The 26,169-nt window shown below is 35.2% G+C and overlaps 1 protein-coding gene across 13 annotated transcripts in view; it reads left to right on the forward strand.

Moving 5' to 3' along the window:
• The window catches only part of CDH18 (cadherin 18), a 494,422-nt gene that overhangs the window by 264,353 nt on the left and 203,900 nt on the right, over nt 1-26,169 (forward strand). The gene's annotated exons all lie outside the window — the stretch shown is intronic.

Consider the following 26,169-nt stretch of genomic DNA (forward strand, 5'->3'; position numbering starts at 1 on the left):
TCTGTGTGCCTGTGAGTCTGTTTTGTGTACATGAGTGACAAGATACAAGGAGGACAGGGTACAGAAGCCAATGAAATGTGGCAAACGCAGATGCCTGCATGTATTTCTCTGACTAGATCTCTGTAAAACAGTATGAGCATTTCTTATATTTCAATGTAGTTTATCATTCAGATTAGGGATTGGGATAAATTCAATTTCATGTGCATCAATGCCCCATTTGTTTTTCACAATCAAAGGAAATACAATGGAAAACACAGGTAAAATTATGACTTCAGTTAGTACAGGTGATAAAATCACTTCCTATATTCAAGGTACAGAATGTATTTTTCATTCCAAGACACTAGGCATAGCTCCTTCCTTTCCAAATCTTTACTTCTGTGCTGCAGTCAACCATACACAGTTGTGTGAAAACACTGAAGCCTTCCTTCTGCATAAATTGTCCTTCTACTGAATAATAGTAAATGTTAGTTTTCAGGGCAAATATAAAATTAATTTAAAAGTTTGCCATGTTTGGCATTTTACCTAACTGTAAAGGTAAGAAGATTTAGAGAAATAACCAAAAGACTTCTTTAACCTACTTCAACTGCCTTTGACAGAATATTTCATTTTATTTCATTTCATATTTTTCTGAAGAAGACATAGTATGGTATAGTTACCTAATGCAAATTATGGTATGACTCTTTTTTTTGTTATGTGTACCTATGGAAACAATGTAATATTTTACTTTTGTAGTTAAAGTTACTAATCATCCTACTTAAGAACTACAATAAATAACTTTTTTCATTTCTGCTTAGAAAATGTCAATCAAACAGAAAGCAAATAATCCAACAAAAAACCTACAAAACGAATCAAGAAAACAACCAAACCAACACATTCACTTTTACCTGCTTTTTTCTAAAAATTGACTGGAGAAATAGTGTGTCAGACAGCACTTTCCTTTAAATAGGAGCAAATTCAGTGCACAAGCATGTCTTAGGGGGCACTGTGCTGCTGACTGAACCATTTACAGATGAGATCCAAAACTAAATGCCTTCAACTTGCAGGTACTGAAGATCCTGAAAGACTTTCTAGGATAGCATTGTTGACTCTGCTATTAGGACGAAATGCCAGTCAAAATTTTTTATACTTTGCCTAGTTTAATTCCTCAAGTAGCTTAATTTGAGAGCATTGTTCTTTACTACCTACATTAAAAAATGTTGTTTAGTGTTTTTGTCCTGCAATGCAGAGACTGTAACTCAGCCACTTTGTTGGTGCATGCTTTGCTAATTCATGGTAGTAACTCTGGTGAACATATGCAAAGTTATAAAACAACTGGGGATAAATGTCTTCAACATCCAAAATTAGTGTATGAGGGTGCATGTGTGCACGCCAGAGAGGCACAGTTGTTACTGCACCAGAGCTGACATTCCTGTGGTGCGTAAAATTTACATAATACCCTTCAGGGAATAATCTGTACTTAAAAGTGACTTTAATTTTTTTTCTTTTTGTAATTTTGTCTCTGAACTCTTAAGCTCTATGAGCTCTAAACATTAAAAATACGAGCAATTGAATTACTAGTTCTCAATATGGTCATATGGAAGATTTCAACCTTTATTTCTGTCTGATAAATGAAACTTGAAAGGTATGAAAAATTCTGTTAACTATAGCTCCTGCTCCTGGTTAAGAGCTGCATTTCTGTTAATACAATTAGTGCTAAAAATTTTCAGTCTTATCAGATTGAATAAAACCAGCTAAATACCAGTGAGTCATCTGTTCCATGCAGATGAACTGAGTTCCTGTTTGGACAGCTAACAGCTAGTTAGCCCTGGCAGACCTGTCCTTCAAAGGGGCCTAAATCAGCCATCATGACACCATGGAGCACAGTTTCATTGCTGATAGCAACGCAAAATAAAGGTGGCAGCTGATAGGGCAGGAAGCAAACAAAATACGTAGCAAAACCCCCCCAACAACATAAAGTGATTGCATTCATAGAAGAGATTCTATGCATCTTCTCTTAGAAGACAATGATACATGTGCAAAGGTCATGAGAAGAAACTCCATATGAAAACCCCAGCATAACCTGCACAAGTCTATGTAAGCCAGCACATATATCTCACTAGCATAATTATAGTGGAAAACTTATTTTCCATTTTCAGTAGAGCTGCAGTTTAAATAGTATGTGTATAATCTGGTGATAAATCAGGGCAAAGTGCTTAAACTTCATCATATACTTGATTGGCAGACTTGGACAAGTCCCTAAAGCACTCTATAACTTCATGTATGACATGAGCATTGCATAATAACTGTAGAATGAACAATGAATATTACATGATCCTGTTTAAAAAAAAATAATTGCAGAACCTAATACTGCGTGTATTGTCTCCATTACTCTGTTCCTTCTGTTTTGAATTATACACAATTTTGCCATCCATTTCCAGCAAATGAAGCTACATGGAATTTGGAAAGTCAGAGAAAGGAAGTGGAATTTTTAAGAAACTTCTAAATTGAGGGCTAAACAAATCATGTATCGTATAAGGGACAACAAAGATTGGCATGATAAGATTTTTTTTTTCCCTTCAAAACCAGGTTTTATCCAGAAAACAGTTAATGCTGAAATGTTTTAAAAGATGGTTTTAATAATGTACCATTACTTTTTTTTTTTGACCGGTTTTAAGAATCAACAGAATTTAAAATAAAAAATTTTGAGGTTGAAAGGAGTGAATAAGGCTGATCTCCTGTTTAGGGATTGTGCTTATGTGGAGGAAGTTGTTGTTTCAGGGGTTTCTTTTGGGGACTGGGTTTTTTTTTTAAGTAATATCTTTGTGGATTGAACACAATCAGAATAACATAATCATGAAGCTTTATAAGTAATCGACAGGCAACTTGGTAGCATTTGCACATCTGCAGTCCTTATATAATGAAAATACATTCAGCAGTTTCTTGAGGCCTGTAAGAAATACAGTTTTGCTTGATGGCAATTGTCATTTATATTTTTATGGAATTTATTCAAACCTGGGTAGAGGTAAAGCTGGGTTTGTTATCATAGAAAAGACAAAGCATTACTTTACTCCCTACTCCTTGTGAAATTGTTTGCTTCTTTTAAGCAGATCTTCTTGCAAAAGGTAGTATATTTAGGTCACAGACAAATTATTCCATTCTCACTTCACCTTACCTAGGTTTCAGTACAATTTATCCAGTGCTTACAAGGCCAAATTTTCAAGGCTGCTTGTGAAGTGGGGTGTAAAAATACACAAGCTAGCTGAGGCACCAGCTGCATTTCTACACTAGGACTGTAGGAAGGATCTGTGAGATTTTTTGTTCTTTTCTCCTTGTACAGTAGTACTGCACAGTCTACTGTAATGTTGAACCCTGAAAGTACTTTACAAGAGGGATCAGCCACATTGTCTTGACTTAGCAGATGGGATGAGTGGTGTGGTAGGGACCAGCAGGCTTTTCCTTATCAGATATCTTCAAGGTTTTCATGTACATCAATTGCTTTGAACCATTCTTTGGAGAAATCTGCCTCTCCCTGCTAGTTATATAGAAGTACATGCTTCAGTATAGGTGGTCTAAATGCTTCCTAGCACATCTTCTCCCTGTGCAGTATTCCTGTTGAAAATAACCAACTCTATTTGATTGACTCCTCATTTTGGTATTTCCAGGTGTATCATAGAATCATGATATGGTTTGGGTTGCAAGAGACCTTTGAAGAACATCTAGTCCAACCTGCTCTGCCCTGCCATGGGTTTAGCCATCTTTCACTAGACCAGGTTACTCAAAGCCTTGAACATTGCAAGGGATGGGACATTGACACCTTCCTTGGGCAGCCTGTTCCAGTGTTTCCATCATGCACTGTGTTGTTTAGTAATTAATTGCCATTAAGCTCTTACAGCACAATTATGGGTGTATATATGGTGAGTATATACATATATTCTTTGAGAAGGTACAAAGAAATGAATATCAACTTTAAAAAAGTACAATGTTTGATACTCAAAAGGCATGTAAAAATTATGAGTAACATTGTGTGGCACTAGACTGAGCAATCTTTTGGCGCAAGATGTCTTATGGTCACAGATAGGAATGTGCATTTTCATTATTATATGAAATGATTTATTTGAATTCTATGATTAGTCAACATAACCAAATCAGTAATATATTGTCCTACAAAAGTCATACATTTGGATTTGAATTCTGTTTATTTTACATCTTGTTCTTGCTGGGTGGTATGAAAGCTGTAAAGGAAAAGCTTTTGGTTCAAGACACTATGGTTGCTTTCATTTTCAGTAATTATACTTTGCCTGGAGAAAATAATCTTGTTTTGTCTTTGACTTGTAAACTTTTATGTATTGGGAAGCTCTTTGAAGGAGATTTAAGATGATGCTTCATGTTGGGGTGAATTAAATACTGAAGCCCATATCTCAAGCTTCAATATTCAAACTTTCTGCTTTGTTGAATTCAAAAGTCCTGCTTTGCTGTTGATGATATGACAAGTGATAGAACAAATAATTTTGAAAAATAGCAACATGAATACAATCTCTATAATTGCAGGGCAAGTATTTGAGATATTCAGAGGCAAGTTTCAGACTGTCTCTGTGAGTCCTGTTCTAGGTGTAAAATACAAGTGTTCTTTCAGAAGAGAATCTTCCTATTATTAGTGAAAAATTCGTAGGTTAGCGATGGTGTCGGGCCAATAATACTGCTATTATTTTTTGGGGTGTTGGAGTGCATATGCATGTGTTTGTGCATATTTGAAGAAAACAGTAGTTCCTATAAGGAAGGTAGCTCCTTTAGCTCATTCAATGGTGAGAAAGATTTAATTTGACTGTAAAAAGGTATTTTTAACACTGATGTATTGTATTAGCACCTGGGAAGTGCTGACTGCTCTAAATGTAAAATCTTGGCTTTCAGCAGAGGTGAAATAAAACTAGGGCACATGAGTACTGTAGCATGTTAGCCATTAACTGCTCATGGCAACTGCCAATATATAAAAATACTGGAAAAGTCATTGATGCCTGAACTACAGTCCTCAATCACTATTTCTTGTATCCTTTACATTTTGTCTTTCTATAAATAATAAGCTTTCTTACTGGAGTAATAAAATCAAGAAAAAAGCTACGCATCATTTATTACACGCAATTTCCACACACTTTGCTGATGAAGAAAATTTGTTATATATTTGCTGTTCATTAAAGCATGAATTCTCGCATTCATATTAGTGAATTTGAGCTCAGAGTTATTATCTTGACTATTCAGGCTAGAGAGATCTTAAATATTTTTCTATTTGCAGGTGGGAAGGTGTAAAATAATCAGTCCATTTATCATTGCATGTTTAGTTGGTTTTTTGTATTTTTTTTTCATTATGAATAATCTAAGAAATTTCTTCTAGAAAAGTTGTGGAAAAGTTTAATGTTTGTTCTTATATTCATTCATTTTCAATGAATGTGTAACTAACACTTTTAAATCCTGTGTAGCTTTGTACTAGAAACCCTTCTAAGCGATTTTGGAAAATGTCAAGACAACCAGCAAGCTAACATGTTTTCAAATGGAACTCAACATTTCTAGCTGGTTGGGCTTCTTCCAGTGTTATGTTGTGTACTCTCAGGACAGCTATCCAGGCATACAGTTCCCTGTGCATTGACAGAGTGGGTGCACCAGAATTGTGCCAAGAGGCAGCAGAGTGGGAAGCTGGCTGCTGATCCTGGCACAGGTGATGTGACCTGCTGCCATAAGTCCCTTCAAGCAGCAGCTACCTTTTCCCAGGTGTTTAGCAGGCCCATCATGGGCATGCAGACTGTGCAAAGCTTTTAGATAGGGAGTGGGTTCCACAGTGGCCAAGTGCTGTGGTTCAGTCCCCAATTTTCTGCTGGGACTGCAGAAATGCATTGGCTTGACAGTGCATGCCATTTGTGTGCTATAAATTGGACATTAGGTTTAGAGGACTTAGGGGGAGTGATCATGTTACATGAATATTTTCCTGGAGGAGGTCTTTATATTTCTGAGATCCCACTCAATCAACAGAATCGTTCTAATACCATGCTTTTAACTATTAGGGAAAAACATAATGTTGGATACCTCTTGCTCTATTAAGGAGGAGTTAGTAGATGGATATGTGTTACCAGAGAATTGATCGTCAGAGAGCATAAAGGAGCTTACGGAGAATGTATGCAAAATTATTCAGCCAACAAGCTGCTGTTTTTCCCTAGTATTTTTTTCTTTCCTGAGTTAATTTTCTGCTAGATTAGAGAGCTATGTCATTTTATAGGAAGGTTTGTCACGTTCTGGATCTAAAGCAGAGAAAGCCAGAGGAACAACAGCCTGGATGCAGGGAAAGAAAAATAGGGCACCATTATTTTGATAATCTTTCTTTGGCCATGAGGCAGATGAATGGAAAAGATGACCAGAGGGATGTTCCTTTGTAAGAACCTTTGAAAAGTAGCCTCCTAGATGAAAACCTTTTCAGGAGGTTTATCAATACCTCACAAGGAAAGCCAGCAGGAAGACAACTGACTATGTAGCCTTTCATTGTGACCTGAAGGCTAATGAACTTGAGCTCTTTCAGACTATATAGGTCAGGTGATGACTGATTTCCTAAAGCTATTAATACCTACTGTGCTACTGAAGCCAGTTGGATTATATTGTTACGCTATTGTAGTGTGTTTGCTATGCTATGTCATGGCTATACCTGTAAGTTTTCTAGTTCTGAACTGAGACAGAAGATGTCCCCAATTGTGATTGTTTGGATTTTTCTTTGTTTGATTGTTTGGGTTTTTTTTGTTTTTTAAATTTTTTTAAATTAAAACATTCTTGAAATGCAGTGAGTTTCCTCCACAGGACCATTGTGTGATAATTTGCTCATTATAATATAATGAGCACTTGCTCTATTTATTGTGGAGCTTAATATATTTTAATGACTGTTGTGACTCCCCCACAAAGCAAAACTCGAAGAGTGTCCCCATGCACATGGTTCATTTAAGTGGATTTGTCAAAAGTTTTGGGACTTGTGAGCACATACTTTTTTGCAACATACAGCTATAATTTTGCTTTTAAAAACAGAACATTACTTTCCTTAACTTTGGAGAAGTCCCAAAATATAGGTGCTTATATATTTAGCATTCACACTTTATATCAGGTGAAAGATGAGTGTTTTCATTAAAACATTTTGTATTAAATTGCAGCTTGTAAACTTGGTAAATTTTTAGATTCAGGCTTATGTTTTTTGGAAAATATTAGTTAATATTTAAGTAGGTTTATGGCATCTGCAAACTAATTAGAGGCACATCAATGTAGAATTGTTTTTTGTGTTCTGAAGATTGTCAACATTGTGTTTAGGAAAATAAGAACTGGAAAAAGAATGTCATACAAATTGACTTGTAGACAAGTCAATTAGCCTGTCAGTCTGTCTAGTCAATCGTTGTAGATTGCTGGTGATCTTGTTGTAGCAGCAAAACTTTTTATAATGACATTTCTGTAATATCTATATGCAGTGTTAGCCCTAAAGGAAACACTTTGCTCTTCTCTATGCTTTTGTGACGTTGCCACAAAAGACAGATTCAAAATGAGGTGGCTGTTTGAAAAATATTGTTTTATCAACATTGAGACTTAAAAATATCAACTGATTTTCTGAATTGGCAAAGTTGTTTATCTTTTGCAAACCTGAAGGTCAACTTCATTTTCTTATTCTAAAAACTGCAGTGTTAGTAAATTCAAACTGATAGATAAATCTTTAATCAAACCATTCTTTTCTTTTCTATACTCTTTCTCTACTGTGACACTTTTATTTGAACAACTCTTATCATCCCAAAGACTTGCAAGCAGAAATTTACTGAATTTATGAGTACACAGCAATGATTTATTTTCTGATAGAAACATTAGATAGGTAAGCTACTCCCAGGTAGTATGGGAGTAGCTTATAATGCCTGTTATAATGCCTGATTACTTCTGAGTGAGGTCCTGCTGAGTCCCTGAACACCAGACAGCTACCACTTAGTAAGGTAATGGTGAACCTCCATGGCATCTGAGGATGGGGCATTTGTTATTCCTGCTGAGTTCTTATCTTCCCCCTTCCCCACTTTTTCCATTATGTGTTTACACTTTTTAATGACTTTTTAATTACTGCCCGCTCTATGTTTTTACTTCTGCCTTTATTTTAGCTGTAGCTACATTAAAGGTCCAAGTTCTTTTGCTCCTTTTTTGTAGAATCTGGACATTAGAGAATATTATATTTGGAACAAAGATGGACTTTGAATAATTGCAGAAAAAAGGAACTTCAAATGGATAGTTTAAATCAAATTTGGCCTCATTCCTGCTATAACTGTGAACATACATTGTCTGCAGGAAATGATAGCTTCTGGACTGCACATAATGACTGGCCTTTTCAGCTCCGGTCTCCCATGTATCTCATGCCAATAAAAGGAAGTGTTGTGTACCTGATGTGCAATTCTGCTGACCAATTTTAGCAATTGATTAAAAAAAGTAAAGGATAAAAGAGATGAAATAAAGAATTCAATAAGGAAGTAAAGTATGCCATTAAAGAAAGAGATTGAAGCCTTTTTTTGGCATGTGATACAAAAAAAGAAGGGCATGACTAAACCTGTTTTTTGCTCTTCTTGAAGTATTGTTCCAGATTATTGTAGGAAAGGTGTCAATTAGAGTCAGCTCCTTTATGCCTTCTTATCTCTTCTTTTTCCACAAGAAGATGTAGTTAGTTTTACAGTTTGCCTCATAAAGGAGTTCATTTTTTTCCCCCTCAAGAAGGTATTTATGCAGTAGATATCTTACTCCTAAAGAGGATTACAGGCTTAGACCAAATAATCAGGGTTTGTAAATACTTTTTTATGATATTATAAGCAATATACTAGATATTGAAAATTATACCTATCTTCTGCCTAATTTTGGCTCACCCACCAGGGCAAAATATATTTGCATACTGAGCTGAATCTGTACCTTGAGATGTACTGAGATCCTCAGCCAAGGGCTTCAGCTTTTTATTGATACTTCTGCTTAACAGCACAGAAAGAAATTCTGCAATGGAGATGGACTCTGTTGGTATTAACCTTCCCATCACAGAGACCGAAGGGCTTCTGCACAGCTGCCACCATTTTTGTAGCCTGAGTAAACTGCACCAAAAATTTGTCTTCAGGAAGGAAGGTCTTTGCAACAAGGTCGACTGGAGGACTTACTCAAAAAGCCTTCTTCAGACATATATATATATATATATATCTACAACTCCGTATCATCTGTAACAGTAGTGCTGTATAAAAATTTACAGATTTAGGAAACTGTTCCTCATCCAGTTGCTAGTGTCTGCTTTATTTATGATAAGGAAATTTCTTCTTGCTATAAGGACTAAATGAATTCTGCATGTCAAATCTTTACATAAACTGGGGGAAAGAGCCCTACTAACCAGACCAACTTTTCAACACTTGAAATAGATTAATGTTTTTCCATGTAGTATTTCTTATAGCCTAGCCCAGTTGAAAGGTACCAGTTTGGCGTGGGTTTTTTTTGGGTGGTTTGTGTTTTTTTTCCTTGCCTGTTTGTTTTGCCTTCTTTCTTTAAAACTTACCTTAAAATGATGGGTCTTTTTATATGTGTTACATGTTCCCATGCAGATATTTCCTTTGTCTTTGACTCTATTCCTTGTTGCATACACATCCTTTCATTTTTATTTGGTTACTCTGCAAGTTGTATATAACTACAACAAATACACCATTCCTGTGTGTGACATCTCAAAAATATTGTTATTGCATAGATTCCCAAAGGCCCTGTGAGACTGGTATCTTAACATTTATTCAGTCTGATCCTCTACAGTTTGCACTTTTTCAGCTCAAAAGACCACATAATTCTGTACTGCCTAAAGGCATGAGAGATTGGTTTTTCTCACAAGCAAAATGAATAGGTATTTTCAGCTCTCTCCATTTTGTTTAAAGTTTGTCTTTGAAAGCTTAGGATGATGAATTTGAGATTTCCTTTCAGGCACATGCTTATTTCTTTCCATCACTTATATTTTAAGGTCATACTTTTCACTCCTCATTGTTCAAGTGCAGTAGAGGCTTATTGAACTCTTCCTTGACAGATAGTACAGACACACTGCAGTACTACTTTTCCTTTTGAAGACCTTTTTGTACCTCAAGTGCCTTGTGGTATCTTTGATGTTGCCTAATTGGAATCTCAGAAGTGAAAAAAATAAATAGCTGAATGAAGACATGAGTGGCAGGCCTAAGGTTGCACATAATCTTATTTTGCTTTCAATCTTTCTTTTATTCTTATGCCTTACAGTCAGGTAGCCTTCTAATATTATTGCTTTATTTATTTCTATCACCCATTTTTGCATTCGAGTTTCTCAGTTATCTGTCTCCCACACTTTGAACAGAAGATCCTGAATTTTCGTTTGTCTTCATGGTCCCTCAGAATCCATCTCAGAACTTTTAACCGGCCTTCTTTTTAATGAGTAGTCTTTCTTGAACAGGTAATTTTTATCCTGTCTCACCTAGTTTAGGCTTAAGTTTCTTAGGACAGGAATATTTCCTTAAAACTGTATAAATATGCTTCACAAAGACAGCTCAGCAGAAGTTCTGCATCTAATTTGGGATTTCCCTGTGCAGTGGTAGAGCCTAGCTGCCAATAGTTACATGGAAAGAGGCACGGGAATCTGGTGGGATATGGGTTACAGGCGGAAAATGCCCTTACACCAAGGAAGGGCAGGCGCAGCAGTAGAGTTGAGGCACAGAATTCTCCTCTTCTATTGCATTGGAGCAGCTGTGCCAAATTTGTAGGGCTCTAAAAGAAGAAGAAGGTCAAGAAAATACAGTGATGAGTGGGAGGCCTTGAGTTTCTGGAGGTTGTATTGCCAGGAGACAAGAGAAAGGGCACTGCAGGGGGCTAGTTGCAGCAGTGGAGGAGTCAGAGCCAGGCTCCTCTGGCAGGTGCACAGCAATAGGGCAGAGGACAGTGGCCACAAGTATCAATGAAGGAGATTCCTGTTGAATTTGAAGAGGTAACTTTTCGCAGGGAGCAAGGTTAAGCTCTGGGACAAGTTGCTCAGAGAGAGACCTTCAGACTTGGAGGTTTTTAAAATTCATCTGGACATGGCCCAAAAGCAACCCAATCAAACTTAGCCATGCCTTGGGGAGGAATCTGGACTTTTTGATCTCCAAAAGTCCTTTCTACCTACATTTTTACTCTTATTGCTCACTCTGCAGTCTTATTTGCAGTAAGTGTTGACTTTATCATTTGCTATTTTTTTAGAAATAGCAATCTTTAGAGGTCTGTGGAGCTATTGGTGATTTCACAGGGATAAATTCAGTTCTAAATCTTCAGGACTATATTTGCCTGACTTGGAAATGTATTGAATCTATTAAGTACTCATTTCTAGTCACTTTGGATGTGAACCTTCACTTCAAATTTCAGTAATTGGAGAAACCAGGTTAGAGAAATAGACCCATTTTTTAAAGGATATTTTTTTATGTGCACTGATTATTAAATCAAGTACCCCTCTTCCAAAAAAATATAGTTTTGAGTAAGGCAAGAGTATTTGTAGAGAGGCAAGAGCATAAGTGAATGGAAGAATTCGAGACTTGGAGCAAAAGAAGGATAAGTATCTTGTTTGTCATAATGGCAAGAGTAGAATTGATGTATAGAGTTTTACATCATTAAGGCTAAAGGAAAAGATGAACCTGTGAAGGTGAAACAAAATATTTATATCATCTTGGGGTAAGATACAGAAAAAAAAAGTGATGAGCAGGACAATCAAAGACTTGTTTGGCACTGGAGTATTATCTGAAGGAATGAAGTTTAAGCTCTTAAAACAAAATTGCTCAGATAGACACCAGATCATTTTAGAAAATAATGATGACAGGAACATTCTTTGTGTGCTTAAAATATTTCCTTATCTAAGATAACCCTCTTGCTTAGTAGAGCAGAATTAAAGTCCTTCTTCTGATTTCTCTGAGTTTAGAATTAGTTTTCCCCCTCGAGCACCATGCCAGTACAATTAAGAGAGTTAATTTACAGCATGGCCTGGCAGAAAATACTAATCTGTAGTGCTTTTTTTAGTGGGTTGGGGCCTAGCTGGCATTAAGCATAAGGAAGCATCAACTGCCCTAAAGGACCAACTCTAGTGCTCCATTTCTTTATACATTTAATAATTTCCTAATTTTCACTGTAGCTTTTGATAATCCTAAATAAATGTTACATGTGTACTACATTGTGCAAACTTTGGAGAAATCTCAAACAACCTTATTATTATCTCTTCCCAGCATATGCTAAATAGTGTAGAGAAAATAGGTCTCGCAGATGGACACAGAAAACAATGCAGACATTACATTAATATAATCTTTTTAACTACTTGTGACCTTTTACAAAAAGAATGATAGTATGTTATATGTTTTTCTGCTTTAAGTTCTGCAGGAGTGTGTTTTTGAAACAAAGGACTTTTAAATAATTCTGCTAAATTGATTTTATCCTTTAGTTTTAATGCATTAGATTTTTTTAATCTGGAATGTTTGACCTATTCATGGACAAGGTGCCACTCAGTGTCAGCTTAGTGAGAGGCCTTTCCATTCTGATTTGCGTGGACTACTATATTTCATCTTCTCTCAAATAATATTGAATGTATTAGCTGGCACCTGATAGAATCATAATTGAGTTCAACTGCCAGCTCTGGCCAGCTACTTCAAAATAATAAAATGTTTCTATTTCTTGGAAGGACCACATACCTTCAGGAGTATATAATTTTTGGTGTTGTGCCTCTAAGTGCCTCTTAGAGACACCTAACTTCTTTTCTACTTTTTTGAGTGAGAATGGTAATTTAGAGTTTTGTTTTCTTCCCAGCATAAAAATCAGAGGGTATTCAATCCAGACGGAAATTATAAAAGTAAAAGCTTCACTCTTGCCTTTTTCTTTCTTTTCCATGGAAGCAGTGTGTTTTATTTTTGAACATATTACAGACTGCAGACCATGGAGAAAGGAAACATGGTATTTCTCTGGTGTTAATTAATGACAGCCTGTCTTTTATCTAACTTGAAGGGTTAAAACTAGTGAGCTAACATTTGCAAGTGCCTTTGATATTCCCATCTGAAATTTATGATCTCTTGTACATAACTAGGACTACAAACATCTCCTAATCCAGTTTCTGGAAAGTGACTATGTCAAATGAATATTTCCAGTGCTATCTCAGTAAGATCTTTTTTATTTTTAGTTGTGAAATTAGCAGAGAATAAATTTTATTTGAAGTAAGCAGAGAGGAAGCACATAGTTTTGGCTAAACCATGGGTCTGGAGCCCAAGAAGAATGTGAATTTGCTGTTTCCTTACTTGCAAGAGAGAGATTTTTAGCTTGTGTTGTAGTCAACATTTGCTCATGTTTAATGATTGGTCTTTGTTAGATAAATGTCCAAAGGGGCTGAACCACTGCCCAACTTTTACCCAGGGTCTGTGGGACTTTACAACACCTGGGTTCCCAGAGACAGGGTTTGTGTGTACCCAACGCATAAGCTCTGGAGCTGGCTCTTGTAACCATAGGATGACCAAGGGAAGGGAAGAATTGCAAAGTGAATTTTATATGCTCTTGGGTCCAGTAAATGCTTCACATCAGCTACTTCCTGTAGCATTGTATTAATGTAGCCAGTCCTGGAAAAAATCTTATCTTGTAAGGATATAGGTTTTACATGCTGCTACATGCCTTGTGAGAATTCTCATGGTTCCATATTTTTACTGGTTTTGATTATTCCATAAATGCAAGCTCACATAGAAAACTGAGGATTTTTGTTCTCATTTTTTAGTTTCATAAGACAGAGATTTTTCTTAAGTCATAGCCAATCTCTAAAAGGGTTTAGGGTTCTGTTTGTGATAATCTGCCACTTCTTCCTCTCATCTGTCTCCAAAACTTTGAGGTTGTGGTCTGAAATGCTGACTTGGTTGCTACTGAGGTTGGTGGAAAGATTACAGCTCTGAGCATACCTCAGCTGCTCTTCACTACATCCTGCCAGAAATTATTATAGCCACCTGTCTGACAGTAGAATTGTATTTGTAGCCTCTCTTACTGTGTTTCTGTCAAATATCTTGAACTGAAAAGCCAAGTTTAATTTGACACTAAACATTTTGATCAGTACCAGCTCTGACTGTGCATGAAGTTAAGCTAGTAGACCTGAGGGTCCATGAGAAGAGAGATGCTAATGAGCAACTGGGGCATATTGTGAATGGTAACTTTTTGCTTTTTGACTTTGTCAGCCAAAAAGAAAGCTAGCAACAACTGTGTAGTTCTAGAAGTGTGAAAAGATGGGTGGAAAATGAGCAAAATATGTCATAGATTTGATGATAAAAATATTTCTTTCTAGATTTTCTTTTTTTGCTTTTTGTCTTGCTGTGATTGGATCCAAATGAAAGTTTTCTTCCTTGTAACATTATATTTTTATCCCGTAAGCAAGTGAGCAGTGATGCCTCAATAGAAGATTAGGTTTTATTTTAAATAAATTTAGAGAACTAAGGAAAAAACCCTGCTTAATGAACAGGTCTCCCAAAAATTAACTGTGAAGATAATGAGCCAGAAATTTTGCTGATTAATTCCTGATGCAACATCAGTGAGGTCAAAACAGCTGCATAGAATGTAACTTGGAAATTGCTTGAAAACATGGCCAGAAATCTCTCTTCAGATTTTTTTTAAATTACTTTTGGGTACTTCCTGGTGTTACCTGAAATTCTGCATAATTGTTTTCAAAAGTCATTGTTGAATCTGTAGGTCACAGGGCAGTTGAAATAATTTTGAGTCTGAAGATTTATTTTTTTTTCTCCTCAAAAAAATATTTAGTCAGATATTACCCTAGAAGTTATTGAGGCACTGGTCATGGTTTGCTTCCACTGATGTTGTGGTGGCAATATAGTTAAATGTTCATTGGCATGTCTTCCAGAAATGCATGCTTACTGAAGATAAAAGAGGGTATAAACCTTGGTGGACAAATGCTTGTATGTGCTCGTATGGAGGCTGACTTTCTGATAAACTCTCACAAAAAATACATGGAAAGACACAGGTGCTGTGTGTCTTTATCTCACCAAATGATTGGTTTTTTTAAATAAATAATCACCAAATGATTGGTTTTTTTAAATAAATACAACAATCCTTTAAATTAAATTCACTAAATCTGTATGTGTAGTTTCCATGTTCTAATGGGTCTAGAGCTGACCCATTAAATAATGAAAAAGTTATTGTAGCTACATGTACCAGTCTAGTTATTAAAGGAAAGGAAAAAAAAGGTTATAGCTCAAAAAAGTACACTTTTGTGAGCCTGTAACATTTTCATTTATTTTAACAGTAGATACAGGTAACTGGTTGAAGCTGATAAAATCATAAGAGATTTCTTTCCTGGCTCCGATCTGTTTTATGCCTTAGTTAGATTCAGCAATGTTTATGTTTGCACTCAGGTCACAGTTTTTCAGAACACAAATGTTTGACAATCACTGTAATCACAGAAAGTTTACCATACAGATCAAGTTTAGTTTCGTACCAGAGTTCTGAAAGATTCCCTTTGTAAAAGTGATTACTGATCATACTTGGTAAGTGTTATAGACTTACTGAAAATCATAAAGAGAGAAAGATCTAGGCATTGATCTCTACTTTCACGGATTCTTAACTTTATGTAGCGTGTCTAATTCTGTTCCAGTGGTGGAATAAGTCAGTCTCTGGTGCTGGACATCCAGACAAACCTGCAGAGAATCAGAACTGGGTAACCTGCTGGCAAGTAGGTGACAAAGGCTAAAAGAGCATCTAAGACTCAATGTTGTAGCTTCTTTCCTTACAATATATGTGACACAGCTGACATGAAATGGAAAGGTTCAGTTGTTAGATCTATAAAAATACCTACAAAGCATGACCAAGATAAAAGGCACAGAGTGGAAGGTCATATTTTCTTCTCAAATGGATGGTTCCTTGACTATAGGTGGTTTAGCAACTAAAACTTGTGAAAGAAATATTTATTTTTTAAATCTTGCTCTTTTTTTTTCTTCCATGGAAGATCTTTTTGTTGTTATATCTTTTAGAAGAAAGGCTTTTCTTTTTCCTTTTTTATTATCACAAATCCCGAAGTAGCTGATTATTGTTGTAGGATAACCTTGTCAAACAAAGTCACATCTGAAGAGGTGAAACAATGATAAAGGAATGCCAAAGAGTGAAAAATGTCAAAATGTCAAGCATGTCTTCTGGATAGGTTAGAAGCTATTTTCAAGAGTACATATTGAAAGGGAAAGAAATTGAGTTCTTTGGACCTAAGTCCAAAGTACAGTTTGGCTGTGAAAACCAGCAGTGCTTATACAGTGACAAGGTTTTGTCTGAGAAAAACAACCAGCAATGTAAGAAGAGCCTAAAGCAAGTCAGCTTGCCATAAAGAGGTTAAGCATTTTTTCTTTTACAAGTACAGTTTTATAATTAGATTTATTGTTACTGGTTTCTTGGTTTTGTTGTCTTTAAGTTTTATTTAAAAAAAGTAAAACCAAAAAAGAAGAAACTGGATTTATTGAGTGTGTTATCCTGGCTCAGGATTGCAGATTACCCCAAGAAGAGATCTCTCTACAGCTTTCAAAGGTAAAAAACTTCATGTAGACTGCTTTCAGAACTTGTATGAAAACCTTACCAGCAGAAAAGAGTCTTGCAGTGATTGTTAAGTCTACCTAAATATGTGCAAATCATGCAACAACCTGTGTGAGTATTCAGGATATAGGAAAAAGTTTTTACATTTCTGCAGAATCTTCAAATGTTTAAACAACTATCCACTTCCATTGTCTTAATTTTTGGTCAAAGTGGTCAAGAAAAAGGAATGTGACTCACTACATTAGCACATAGGTTGTGTCAGGGACACTTTGCTTGTTTTGTGATATAGGATATTTTGAAGGAAAACAAATGTCTTGATTAAGGTTAACACTGAAGGAAATTCAAACTACCCAAATTCTTGAAACTTAATGTTGTGTAAGGAGCAAAAAAGGAGAAGTATTTCTCAAAATCTGAAAGTAACTAATAATGTAGAACATTTTTCTTGGTTAGGTCATTAATATAGTATGTATTAGACTATGTCAGTAAGAGCAGCAAAGTAATCAAAAAAGAGAAAGGGAGAAAAATGAATCTTGTTGTATTCTCTCACTGCTGCAAAAAAGCAATTTAATACATGGAACAATATTTTTCGTAGTATTTTAAAATCAGTAATTATTTCAGGATTTGGCTGCAGTATATTTCTGATTTATTTTTGTTTTATCATAAATACCCTATGTCAGAGGGATTAAAATTTTGTTATGAAATTGTAGTATTTTAGTTGCAGTCTTGGAGTAGGCCTTAGGACCTGCTGTGCAAGGCACTTCCAGGGGAAATACCAATGAATGATATGTTTTCTTGTAACTCTGTGAAGGACTTCTTGCATTTAACAAAAGTAAAACCACAAAACAATCCCCCAAATAACTCTGAATTATTATTTTTTTAAAGTAATTAATATTTTATACTGATGATAAATGAAATTATTACACATTGGACTATTACAAGGATAATTCTTCATTTAAATATCTCTTCCTTTATTGTGCTGGTCAATCAGACCATTGCACTGTTTGAAATGTGTTAGAAAGGATCTAGAACTGGGAGACTTAGCCTAATCATTTGATTATTTTTTTCAAAAGTCTTCAAAGTATATTTTTGAGTAACTAGCACCCACCATTGTTTAAAAACATAATAAATTTAACATTTCTCATTAGGATAATAAAGAAGGATAATTTAATACTAAATTTGTTAGATACATCTAAATAAGTGACTGCACCTTTTATGATTGATTGCAACATTTTGGTTTTCAAATCAGAGGTGCATTTTGTGTCACAGATATATTGTCAGCAGATCTTAAATTTGGGGTTAATAATGACTGATTATGAATTATCTTGGCTGTGGAAATTCTTGCAGATTTTTAAATTTTGTGTAGATTTTTTCCATTGCATAAAAGGACGGGTAAAGCTGATGGAGATATGCTTTTCAGATAAGCCTGAGATACAGGAGGCAAGCTCCTAGCTTAACACTCTCAGGTGTTGGTGTCATGTAGCTGTGATGCAATTCAGTAGCATATGTCAATGCTTCTGTAAACTTGTGTAGTGTTTATCTATTGCAGGGATTTACTCTATCAAGTAAATGAACAGAATATTGAAAGAAAGGCAGTCAGCATTTATGTAATGAAGTTAATCAGATGTTTGACACATACTACTGTGAATTGTGATGATTTATGGTGTTTTTCACCTCTCTACTTGAATGTAGGTCATAAATACAGTTCTTTTGAATTACATGCTGGACAGCCAAAGACAGACATTTCAAAAGTGCACCTTGCTCTCATTTTCTGAGTGAAAAAAAATATTATATCCTGATGTGATTTACTAGTTGGCATTTGGAAAGGATGTCTATCTAAATTCAATTTGTTTCCTTTTAACCAATTATGTGGTTTGTTAATACATTCTTACCTAACTTGTAGAACACATTAACAGCTTCACAATTGACTATGTCTTCTCAAAAGTGCAATGATGTGCTCATATATCAGAAACCTGCATTTTGTTCCTTTTTCTCAAGTTGAAAAAAGTATGTTTCCTGAGTTTAGATAAACACTAAGATAAAAACAAAGTTGTATTCTAATGTACAAACCGAGATTAGATTTGTACAAACTTTGCTTTAAGGCCAGTTTGTGCAAAATGATTCAGTCTATACCAAATGTTCAAAGTCATCTCTGCTAATCACTCTACTTTTGTTTACATGTTTTGGCTTTTGAAGTACATTTTATTATGCCTTAAAACTTTTAATTTTTTTAATACAACTTGCATTCTTCTCATTCCCCAATTATCTTATATGTTGTCAGCAAGATCTTTTACTTACTACTGATTAGGATGGCAAGCACATGTAAAGTGAATAATTTTCTTAGCCCCATTGATTGCTGGTGCTGAAGAGCAATCTAGTCTGTGTATATGTGATATATTTTCCATATCTATAAAAGCATATCTTTTTTTGGTAAATACCATATGGAAAGGTGTCAACACTTCATGTCATCCTTTATCTGTTTTTGTCACAAAATGGTGTCTGAGATGTAGTGTTTGTGTACACATAAAAAGCCAGAAAATAAGTACATAACTTGCTCTACTCTGATAATTCAGGAAGTGGCCTTTTTGCGAGTGTGCATAGAAGTGGTAACCTAAGTAAGTTGTCTGTTTTACTTAATTCTTTTTCCCCACCAAAGAGGAAAACCTGCTAATGTTTGAAGTGGCTTTATAATAAAACTGCATAAACATACAGCTTTAATTATAGATTCACAAGATTGAAAGTGTAGTTATGGTAATTATGTGGATTTTTTTATCCCTCCTGTCTAGTAAAACTGTAATTGAAAAACAATGGGTATGTTCATGATCAGAAATGTCTGAGATGATTAGATTTATCCCGTTCAAGAGTAAAATATTTGCATAGAATCTTGTGTCAGCTTCTGAATCTCTTGTCTTTTTTGATTGGTATGACAAAAGGTGTTAAATTATGTCAACGACTGCATGGAATTTCATATATGGAAATGTCAATGTACGTATATACAAATGAGATATATTTATGCTAAAAAAGTTTGTTTAGTCACAAAAGATCACAGACATATCGAGACACAACTCTAAGCATCTTCACTGTTCACCCACTTTATTTTAAATGTTGTTCTCTTTTGTTTTATCACTTACTGCTAAAACTATATATCATATTTTATAGTCACCTGATCAAAATGAAATCTAGGTCTTCCTCTAGAGATATAGGAGTAGAGCTGCAAATGTGAGCCTGAAATCTAGCAGATTATACTGGGAGAATTTTATGTCTAACTCTCAAATGTACAGATTCTTTGGGGCTGCAGGCTTTATTTTACCTCAGGAATGTTTTTTGTCTGAAAAGTCAGGTTTATCAGAATGATTATTCCTGTTCTGTTAGGCAGGGATAGAATGCATTAGTCTTAGTGCAACTGCTCTATAATGTCTATCAGCCTAATTATACCAAAGGCACAATCTAATTAATTGCCTGGATCTCACAGTAAGGAGCTGTTGTTGATGTTTTATCTGTGGTACAGTTAAGTATTGTGCAGAAGTATATACTTCTAAACCGTGTTTGCATGGCTTGAAAGACTGCTGGCACATGCCAACCAAGCTTAGAGAAATTTCACCTGGATTCTGATAATACTGAAGAAATTTAAAGACTTTTTTCTTTCACTATACTACATGCTCGTAATCATTGGATCATTATTGCTAGAGTTTTATAGAGATATTCTTAAAAAATTAGAAAACTCAAACAATGTAAAAACTTACATTCACACACTTTTGCCTCTATACATGCACAGACAGATGGTAAGCTGACCAAGATTTTTTTTTTTTTAATATTTCACCTTTTGGCCATTAACATTTTCTTTTATACATTGTTTGCATTATGATACCACCTACAGGCCCTTGTTAGTACAATACAAGGAGAGGGGTAATGTACTGCTGAAATTGAAATTAAAAGCCTTTGTTTGCTGCATCTCATAGTTCTTTAAAGCATTTGTTATTTAAATATAATTCTTAGTGTGGTGCTGTGTGCATGGGTACCTGGAAATACCTTTAAGAGAAGACCTTTTAAATTTAGGGAGTCAAAGAATCATGTGGGTTGGAAAGGACCTCTTGAGATCAGCTAGTCTGCTCCCCCAGCTCAACCATGGTCAGATACAGTATCTTGCCCAGAACATGTCCAGTTGGATGGTGAATATTTCCACAGAAGAAGATTTTTTACCTCACTACACAGCCTGCCTTATTGTGATGAAGATGTGTTTTCTCATGTTCATTTGGAATTTCCTGTTTTTCAGTTTGTGCCTGTTGCCTCTTGCCCTGTCACCAGGCAGCACTCAGAATAGTGTTTCCCTCTTATTCATTCTTTTCCTTCAGATATTTATACTCCTTGGTAGGATCCAATCTGAGCATTTTCTTCTCTAAGCTGGCCTGTGCTGGTTCTCTCATCTTTTTCTTGTAGGAGAGATGCTCGAGTCCCTTCACAATCTTCTTGGTCATTTGTTGAACTCTCTCTATGTCTCTCAATATGTTGAACTCTCTCCAATATGTCCAGGTCTCTCTTGTACTGGGGAGCCCAGAATTGGACCCAGAAGTCCAGGTGTGGTCACTCCAGTTCTGTAGAGAGAAATGATCACCTTGTTCAACATTACTGGCAACACAACGACATAGTTGTAATAGGGATATGATATTGCAGGATTTTGTCTTTCCTTTTGCAGAGCCACTTTAAATATTATCAAGCTGGAAATGTCTGCCAACAGATGTCACCATGTTTTCAAAGTCAAGAGAAATCAATAGTTAGTAATTTTAACTCAATCAGTTAAATTTTTCATGCTGTGGAGTCCATAACTCAGTAAATATGTTTCAATGGAGTCAAGAAAGAAGATAATTTCTTTTATAAAGCTGTGAAAGACACCATTTAGAATGAATTCATACAAAATTCTTAGCAAAATTTTGCAGTCTAAGTAAGTTTATAGGTAATATGATCCCACACCCTCCTAGTTCTGAGACTAATGAATGGCTTATAATGTCAATATTCATAAACAGCCACATTACTGCTAATAAGAACTCTGAAACTTTCCAACATATCCTTTGTTAAATGACTAATGGAAAGCCATATAGTGGCTTCTTGATAATTTAATTTCTGTGTGCCACATTGCATCATTTGCTAGTTTTCCTTTTGCTAGAAAGATAAAATGCTATTGGAAACTTAAAACTCCATTAATTTCTTCTTGCTAGTGCTTTCATTTGGACATGATATTATTGTCATAATTACAGCACAGTGTTAAAATGAATCTAAACTCTAATTTTCTGAGTATGAAAGAAAATTTATGAGTGAGACCAAATCACCTGCATAGTTGGTGTGGAAAACAAATGTTTGTCAATAGAATCAGGAGTAACAGAAAATTGAATGTATTTGTCAGCATGATGCCTTAAGGTGCCACTCTTAGTAGCATGGCAGTAATATGAAAATTTCAGTGAAAGGAAAGGAACAGGCTGCCTTTTACTGATCTAGGGATAGAAATGTCTCTGGAAGGGTTGGCCTTGGTCAGACAGACCTTAAAGAATTTTGTAATATGTGAATGGGAGAATTAGTTGAGAAGATTGTGGGAAAATGTTTTGGTTTAGTTTTTCTTTGTATTTAATAGAAAATATTTCTTCATTGTGTTGCCTCTGGTCACAGATGGTACATGTGTAACTTCTTAGAGAAAGGCTTGAAAGGTCAAAGTGTCATTTATGTTGGGAAAGACCTTCAAGATCATTGACTCAAAACATTACCCTGACACTGCCAGGGATGATGACTCCCCTGGGCAGCCTGTTACAATGTCTGACTACCCTTTCAGTGAAAAGCTTCTTCCCACTATCCAGTCTAAACCACCCCAGGTGCAACCTGAGCCCATTTCCTCTTGATCCATTGTTGGTTACCTTCAAAAAGAGACTGGTGAGTTTTGAAAAGACACTGAGTGAATGATATGCAGAATCTATGCTACTATTTAGTACTGTGCTACTTCTGATAAGCAGATCTTAATGAAAACACTTAATTTGCACCTTTTCAAAGTTGCTATTCTCCATTTGCTGTGTCCCTTATGCTTGGGAAAAGGGTTTTGTGTTGTGTCCTGTGAGTCATCAGATCCAGGAAGGAAGTAATTTGCAGTTTTTTCACTAGAAATATCCTGCTATTTGTCACACAGACTGGAGTTTGGTTTTCGGGTTTTTTTGGGGGTTTTGTTTGTTTGTTTGTTTGTTTGTTTGTTTGTTTTTTGCCTGAAAAGCTTGTGATTGTGACAAATGCTGCTATATGAAAAGAGTTAGACCACAAGCTCCCTGGCAGAAAAAGTTTGCAAATTATGTCAGTTTTCAGAGGTGGAAAGTGAAAGTGTAAACTTAAAAATCATTTACAGGAACATCCAATTTATTAACTTAGCTCTGCTGTAGTTGCTATTTCTGCAAATTTCTTCTCTATGACCCTGTACAGTGTTTATTTCAAAGAATATTTTCTCACTGATAGTAGATAGAAAATATTGTTGAAATGGCACTTTAGAGGGAAATTTAATGCATTTTCCAGACACTAGTTAAAGTCAGTGTTCCTGACCTCTACAGAATCTTGGGATTCAACATATCTTTGTATGGAGAAATTTTGAAGGCTAGGCATATCCTGACACTTTTTAAAAACCTATTTTCTTTTATAACACTGCTTTTCCTTTTCCACAGCTCATAAAAAGTTTATTAGACTAAAGTTCTCTGTGTAAATCTGTATTGGGGTTATGCACCTGAGCTGTTGGACTAACCATACAGCATGGATTGTCTCTCTTCCTCCTTTTCTTACTCTCTTGGTGCTAACTTCTGTTAGCATCTTCTTCAAGTCATTCAGTAGTACATCTTTATACAGACTTGAATTATGAGGAGCACCTTACATACTTAACCCTCCTTATTCCTTAATAACTTTTAAATTTTTCCATTTATACATTTTTGATATCTTTCTTAGAAAAAAAAAAAAAAAGAGGTACTGTCAGTAATATGGTGTCCCATATATACAACATGTTTCTGTACGTTACTTCCAAGAAACAGAAAAATAGTAATCCCCTTATACTTTGTTCTTACGTTTTGTCCTGGACATTAAAGAACAATAGAGTTTGTCTGAATGTATTTTGATGAAATTTTGTGAATCCTCACTATGAAAGAGAGCCAACATTATTCAACCAATTAAATTGGCTGGAACAGAGAAACTTTTAATCTATAGTGGGTAATTAGAACTTGAGATAGTGTGTACTGATTGCTCAAATAACTGTGTAAAATTTATGAGGTTTGTACTGGTTAATGAACAAAGTGAGGCAGATAGTATTACCATTTGTTTGACTATATTGCAGTATTGAAATACGATTTCAGGTGATATTTCTTCTACCAGCAGAACCTGTTTCTTGGCAAGGACCTGAATATATATTTCCTAGTTAATCCCACTTCCAAATGTCACTTACTAGAAGCAGCTTGTGCATAATAAAGATCATAATTACGTCCTTTACTGGATAGGGAACAGACTGCTTTGGGTACCAGATATCCTTGGTGCTCATTGAGTATTGCAGTTCTTAGCAATACTCTGATTATTTTGCAGTTGTAATGATCAGACAGGAGTTAGTTGCACACAGGAGCGTGTTTTATCAGTAAAGGGAATGCATCCAAAAGACCTAAACCTAATTTTGATTCAGCCAATGTGACTGCATGCTCCATATGTTTGGTTGATACCTGAGTTAATCTAATACAATTCAATTTCTTTTATGGATTTTATTTTGAGCTTCTTCTGTAAGGAGGGGAACCACACATACAATGACACTCAGATGCAAGAGATGCAAGCTGTATTTTAGTTAAAATTACATTTATTGGCATATGGAGATGATTTCTAACAGACATGGAAAATTCTCAAGTAATAAAACCATTGCTAACACCCATAGTCTAATTCAGGTATGGTCTAACACCTAATCTAATAATACATACTGTCTGTATGTCTATCTGTTATCCTGCCCTCCTCCACTGCTAACAACTTTTTAAACCATTGGCCAGTTCTTGCCAAGTTTCACAGATGGCTAGAAGGCTCAAAGATGTAAAATATCCTATCCAGTTTACAAAAATAAGTACTACTTCTAGGAGAAAAGATTGCTGTGTGATAACACCTTCTACTAAATATCTCACAATCGGGAAAAAACTTGAGTTATTTTGGTTTAGCTATATATTATGATATAGCTATGTAGTTCTGATCTTTCCAGGGCTGCTGTGAAAAAAGGTGTTAATTGCATCACAAAGAGACAGTCTTCAAAGTTAAGATGGTTGGGAATTAAAAAGGACTTCAAATGATGCATTTTTGCTATTCCTCCTGTAAAAGTATGATTTTATAAATATCTTCTATATCTGGGGTTGGTTTTTTTTGTTTCTTTTTTGGGGGGGTTTGGGGGGTTTTTTTGTGGGTTTTTTTTTTTGTTTGTTTTTTGGTTTTGGTTTTTTTTTTCTTTTGTTGTTGTTGTTGTTGTTGTTATTTTTAATTTGCCAGTGAAAAATTGTAAAAGGAATTTTCTTTCTTATTCATTCCTGGACTAGAAGCCATTCAATGTTATACCAGAGTGCTTCCACAAAATGGTAAAGTTATTCCTCAATTATGCTAGTACATATGGAAGGAGATTTTGTTATTGCCTTTATTGGACTTTGTTGAAACTTCTGGAGTATTATTGTGATTATTTTCTTCTTCTCTTACAGTATGTTTATACATTAGAAGTAGCGGAAAAGCTATGTAGCAAATTTTAGAATTGTAATTTGAATGAATTAGAATTTATCATCCAGAAGCTGAAGTAAAATATAATTCTGAATGGAATACTGATAACTGAAATCAAATTCTAGATATGGAAAGTGTTTAGAACCTTCTGATATGAGAACACAGTAAGAAAATGTGCTTTAAATACAGAAAACAAACCTCAAAATTGAGCAAAAGTAGAAAAGCTTTATTCTTTGACACCAGAGAATAGGGTGAAGGGAGTGAATGTGGACATAAGAGAAGGTATCTGCCAGAGGTATGAGAATTTATGGACTGTTAAAAAAAGAATTTTAATATCTTATGGAAAATGTTAGGGAAACATTATTTATATCATGTGAAACACAATTTTGCAGTCAAATACCTATTTAAACATATTATTTACAGAGGTATTGCTTAAAAATATTTTTTTCTTGGATACAAACAAAAGGTTCTGTTCAAGACAATGAATTATAAATATTCTGTCTTAACATAGGCAAGAGTTACTTAACAATGTCTTGATAGCATGCATAACATAGCACTATCACCAAAACATACTAATGGAAAACTTTATCTGATAGCATTATGGCTGTTAGGGATTATTGTGTATGTGTGATTCCCCAGTCTTTCAGAATGATATCCAGCTATCATTAACCAAATTACACTTGCATTTAAATCTACTTATGAAATACTTTCTGGATCCCACAGTGTTGAGCTTAATGCCTCACAAAGTTTAAGCTCCTGTCATTGAGACTGTTGACACAGGTACCCTGCAAATTTGCAATGGACTGCAAGGTGTTACAGGAAAGGAGTTTAAGCAAGTGTTTCCCTTGCTCAAAAAATTGTTTCTGTATCTGCAGCTACAGT

Source organism: Agelaius tricolor, unplaced genomic scaffold (genome assembly GCF_023055355.1).
Source record: "Agelaius tricolor isolate 1412-34295 unplaced genomic scaffold, bAgeTri1.0.p SCAF_2, whole genome shotgun sequence".
Lineage (NCBI taxonomy): Eukaryota > Metazoa > Chordata > Aves > Passeriformes > Icteridae > Agelaius > Agelaius tricolor.